Source organism: Rhinoraja longicauda, chromosome 18, assembly GCF_053455715.1.
Source record: "Rhinoraja longicauda isolate Sanriku21f chromosome 18, sRhiLon1.1, whole genome shotgun sequence".
Classification (NCBI taxonomy): Eukaryota; Metazoa; Chordata; class Chondrichthyes; order Rajiformes; family Arhynchobatidae; genus Rhinoraja; species Rhinoraja longicauda.
Genome location: NC_135970.1, coordinates 32,226,079 through 32,232,078, shown reverse-complemented (window position 1 = coordinate 32,232,078; position 6,000 = coordinate 32,226,079).

Here is a 6,000-nt window from a genome sequence, read left to right as displayed (position 1 = left end):
CTAATTATGCTCCTATCACTTATGACCTTACAGCAAGTAATAAACTGGGTAGGAATATAGAGTTAGCAATCTTCGGTTCCAGTTTAGTTTATTGTCACGTGTACCCAGGTAGTGAAAAGCTTTTGTTGCTCCTATTACTTATAATCTTACATCAGGATATTTGTAAAGCAAAGGGGAAGCAGATGTGCTCTCCTAGGCAGCTGGAGGTTGGCTTCTTTAATAGGAATGAAGATTGTAGGCTATGTGGGAGAACAAAAATCAGACTAGAATTCCAGAAACCAGAATATTAGTGAAATCCAAGTGCACTTTGGTGAAAATTACTGGAACTAGGAATAATTAGAACATTAATAAAATACAATAAAATAATTCAAATGATATATACAATAGAAACATTGATTTTATTATTCACTAATTTGAATTTACTAATGACAAGATTTTACAACAGCTTATTCCATGCAATATCTATTATATTGAGCAAAAGTTTAACCTCATTCATGTATATGGAACATACAAGCAGCAACTAATACAACCCTATATTTCATTTGGGTAGCTTACAACCCATGAACGTTGAAGTCTTGAATTTTCATCACCATTTCTTCTTCTCCCCCACCCCCATTCTTTTACCTATCACTCTCCCACTAACACCCCCCTCCCTCCACTTATACACCTCCTTCAGGCTTCACATTACTCTTCTATCTCAACATTTTTTTTCTCTCATTGTCCTTTTTTGTTTTCTTATGTCACCCTTTTGTCTCCTTTTTATCTCAAGCTTTTGTCCACCCATCAGCCGGGGTTGGACACGTTAGAGGCAGGAAACATGTTCCCAATGTTGGGGGAGTCCAGAACAAGGGGCCACAGTTTAAGAATAAGGGGTAGGCCATTTAGAACCGAGATGAGGAAAAACCTTTTTCAGTCAGAGAGTTGTGAATCTGTGGAATTCTCTGCCTCAGAAGGCAGTGGAGACCAATTATCTGAATGCATTCAAGAGAGAGCTAGAGCTCTTAAGGATAGCGGAGTCAGGGGGTATGGGGAGAAGGCAGGAACGGGGGGTACTGATTGAGAATGATCAGCCATGATCACATTGAATGGCGGTGCTGGCTCAAAGGGCCGAATGGCCTACTCCTGCACCCCTATTGTCTTTTGTCTATTGTCTAATTCTGTGGGCGGCCAAATCAGAGAAGTGTTTCACTGCCCCTGGCTATTGGACACCAAGGCTTTTCAAAAGTATGCCATGTATTGTGGTTGAAGTTGCTCCCTGGCTTTCTGTGTAGGAAGGAACTGCAGATGCCGGTTTAAACCAAAGATAGACACAAATAGCTGGAGTAACTCAGCGGGACAGGCAGCATCGCTGGAGAGAAGGAATGGGTGACTTTTTGAGAACCATGTCCTCACTGCCACTACATGCATTAGTGCTGCTCTTGGCAACATGGAGCTGTTGCTGTTCAAACCCTGTGCATCAGATTCACAACTCGCCTGCATTTCCTTGGCTATTGTTCCCTTCCTGAATATAACTTCTTTGCAAACCAGTGTTTTGGCAGAACATTGCCACAGCCCTTTCTGTTGTCGCCAGCTCCCCCTGCTGAACGATTCTCCAGAAACAGCTCGATGAGGAAGGATGCAGACTCCTGTTCCAAGTCAGACTGGCCACTGTGCCCAGCCCCTTACAGTACCACACTGGGGCAGCAGACAGTCTGTACACTGAGGCCTCCACTCCGTAACTGTATCATCCTCATCCTACCACAACCAGAGAGCAGTGTTGAACTACTAGCTCTTTGGTGACCCTTGGACTATTCATGATTGGACTTTGCTGGCTTACCCATGCACTAAACATTTTTCCTTATCATACAAGGCACATGTTGCAATCAAAAGCGCTTGAACAATTGGTTGGGCAGAAGGCCAAACTGTAAGAGGACTGCGCCTCTTTCATTGTGATTTACCTAGCTGCCAATTGTAAAAGACCCACTATAACGGCTCGATTGTAATCATGTATTGTCTTTCCGCTGACTGGATAGCATGCAACAAAATCTTTTTACTGCATTTCGGTACATGTGACAATAAACTAAAGTGAAACAGCCCAGCCCTACATCAGGTGAAGCAGGTGCAGAGTGGCTACTTGGCCTCGGGTGGTCAATCCAGCATGTACGATTGTAAAAATGCTCAATTTGTAAATTAGTGATACTATAAAAAGGGAAATTAAGAAGATTAACCTCAAGAATTGAAGATTCCACTTAAACCAAGAGGACATTTAAATGAGCGGGGCTGCTGTGCCCACTATGTATGCGCGTAGGCACAGAGAGGGAGGAAACAGTGGATATCTGAAGGAAAAGAATCAAAAACTGCAGATGCTGGAAGTCTGAAATGAAAACAAAATGGTAGAAACATCCATCAGGCCAGGCAGCAAAGGAGAAATAAATACCTTGACAATTAAACATTTCCTTGGTAATGTGGCTGACTTATCACCATCTTCCCCAAACAAGCTGCTGAAGAAAAAAAGATTGCTGGCAAAGCTAAAGACTCTGACCATTTTATTATTGTACAAAATAAACTATTTTATTATTGTTTTATTGCTTTGGATGTAACAGAGAGCACTTCAGTCAGTCGCACAAACAAGGATTCCATACCGTGCCTTTTGGAAAATTAATTGAAATGCAAGAATAGAATCTCAGAAGGATGAGCCACACAAGCCGAGAGGCTACAAGAGAACAGATGGTGGGTATTCTGCTTTGAATCATCTATACCTTTAGCAAGGTAGACACAAAATGCTGGAGTAACTCAGCAGGACACCCATCTCTCAGAAGGGTCTCGACCCGAAAAGTCACCCATTCCTTATCTACAGAGATGCTGCCTGTTCCGCAGAGTTACTCCAGCATTTTGTCTCTACCTTCGATTTAAACCAGCATCTGCAGTTCCTTCCTACACCTTTAGCAACACTACCCAGCCACAGTCCACCTGCTGGAACCATTACGGCTCCAATGATATCTGGACAACTTAGCAATGGCCCAACACTGCCCACTTGATGAACAATCACTGTCATGCCACAAGATGCCTTGGGACTCAATCATTAAATGAGATCATGACTGCTTTGTGATAACATCGCCTTCTGAACCCCAAAACTACCAATTCCTTTTCAAATTTCATACCCAAATTAATTTTAGTTTTAGGAGATAGAGCATGGAAACAGGCCCTTTGGCCCACCAAGTTGGCACCAACCATCGATCAACCTGTTCACATTAGTTCTGTTATCCTATTTTCTCATATACTCCCTACACACTGGGTGCAATTTAGGGGGTGGCCCTATAAACTGCATGTCTGGGATGAGGGAGGAAACGAGCACCCGGAGGAAACCCACGTGGTCACAACGTGCAAACTCCATACAAACTCCTCATTCCTTTGTCCTGTGTGCAATGTTTTAATCGTTAAATATTTCATTTAGGCACAAAGGTCAGACAAAATAGGTCACATGATGGAAAGCTAGCCAAAAAAAAAAGATCAGCCAGTCTAATACCATCGTCCATGTTCTTTACTTAAAATTGCTCTTTTAAATGTTACCCCAATCATGGAGTTAGGAAGCCTGTTTTGAACTCAAGTCAGTGAGACCAAAAACAAAATCGCCCTGCAGAGGACCAAAGATGAATAATTAAAACCAGAGTTGATGGCACATTCAATAAATATCAAATGTTTACATTTGAAAGATGTTTAATTGTTCTATGTAATTTAAGTTTGTTAAAAAATGAATGTGTCGATTACAAGATTCATGATTTCACAAGATACTCAAATCAAAAATAAAATTCTAGGATGATAAACCTCAAACAATATTCAGGTTGACCCCATAGTAATGATAACCCAATCACACGTTGTCTGCAACAATAAAAACACTCAAATGTTTTCCTTTTCCATTCAATTCTTTGGCCGTCCATAGACTATTATTAGTCAGAGTGATAGTGTGGAAACAGGCCCTTCGGCTCAACTTGCCCACACCGGCCATCATGTCCCAGTTACATTAGTCCCACCTGCCTGCGCTTGGTCCATATCCTTCCAAACCTGTCCTATCCATGTACCCGTCTTTCTTAAACAATGGGATAGCCCCAGCCTCCATTACCTCCTCTGGCAGCTAGTCCCATACACGCTCACCCTGTGTGTGAAAAAGTTACCCCTCAGATTCCTATCTTTTCCTCTTCACCCTGAACCTATCCTCTGGTCCTCAATTCCCCTACTCTGGGCAAGACTGGACCCGATCTATTCCTCATTGTTTGTTTTTTGTGTGTAGGTATGTGTGTTTATATAAATATGATCTATATGTGTATTTGAGAGTGTGTGTATATACACATACACTGAACTTTCTCTCTCGTTTATTATATTGTTTACAGTGTACTATGCATACACATCCTGTTGTGCTGCTGCAAGAAATTATTTAACTGTTCTCCCTGGGACATATAATAAAACACTCTCAACTTGACCCACGTCCAAAATACAAAAGTCCTTTTGAAATTAACATACAAAGGCCATTAAACTATAACTGAAACCATAGATATTATTGTCCAGTGTATGTCAGATGCACAGAAGTGATCATTTTTGTAAAATAGTCAAGTCAAGATTGTTTTATTGTCATATGTCCCAGATAGAATAATAAAGGAGAAAAAGTTCAGTGTGTACATATTCACATACTCACTCACACACACACACACATATATATACATATTCAGACACATATACATAAAACAATAATAGTGTGTGGCCAGGGTGGTGTGGGCCTCTGATGATGCTGGCTGCCCATGATGCAGTGACCCCAGTAAATCCTTTCGATGGTGGGAAGGTCCGGGCACTGTTCACAACTTTTTGCCGTCTCCTTGTTGCTCGTTACTTCGTCAAGTTGCCAAACCAGGCCGTGATGCAACGAGTCAATGCGCTCTCTACTGTATACCTGCAGAGGTTCAAGAGAATCCTCTCTGACATACCGAATCTCCACAATCTTCTTCGGAAGCAGAGGCGTTGAGGTGCTTTCTTTATAATTGCATCTGTGTGCTGGGTCCCCCCCGGTCCAGGATAGATTTTCAGAAATAAGCACGCCCAGGAATTTGAAGCTTTTGACTCTCTCCACCATCGTCCAATCGATTATAGATAGGTTTATGGGTCCTCATCCTTCCTCTTCCAAAGTCCACAATCAGTTCCTTGGTCTTACTGACATTGAGAGCCAGGTTGTTGTACTGGCACCATTTGGTCAGACGATCAATCTCACTTCTATACTCTGACTCATCACCATCTGTAATGCATCCAACAACGGTGGTTTCGTCGGCGAACTTGAGGATGGAGTTCACACTGTGTCTGGCTACACAGTCATGAGTATAGAGTGAGAAGAGCAAGGTGCTGAGCACACTGCCTTGAGGTGCTCCCGTACTGACTTTTTATTGAGGAAGAAGTGCTTTTGCCAATTCAAACACTGTTGATGAGGAAGTCGAGGATCCAGTTGCTGAGATGCGCAGAGCCAGTTCCGTGAGCTTGATAACCAGCTTAGAGGGGATGATGGTATTGAATGCCGAGCTGTAATCTATAAAAACAGCCTGGCGTATGTGTTTTTATTGTCCAAGTGGTCCAGTGCAGAGTGGAGAGCCAGTGAGATCACATCATTGAGCTGTTGTGGCGGGAGGCAAACTGTACTGGGTTGAGGTAGTTGATATGCACCATAACCAACCTCTCAAAGCACGTCATCACCACGAACGTTAGTGTCACCGGTCGATAGTTGTTGAGGCACGTCACCCTGATGCCCTCTTAAAGCAGGTGGGAAACTCAGACCTCAGTAATGAGAGGTTGAAGATAGTAACTTGATCTGAGCTCAGACTTACCCGATTGATTTGAGGAAATGTTGATGGTGATACTGGCTGGACTTTGTTGTTCGACTTGCAGAAAGCAGAAGCAAGTCCCCTGAAATCAAATCTCACCAGGTTTGAGGGAAAACAATAAGTAGAACCCAAATGGATATAAATATTTATCATTTATTATGTT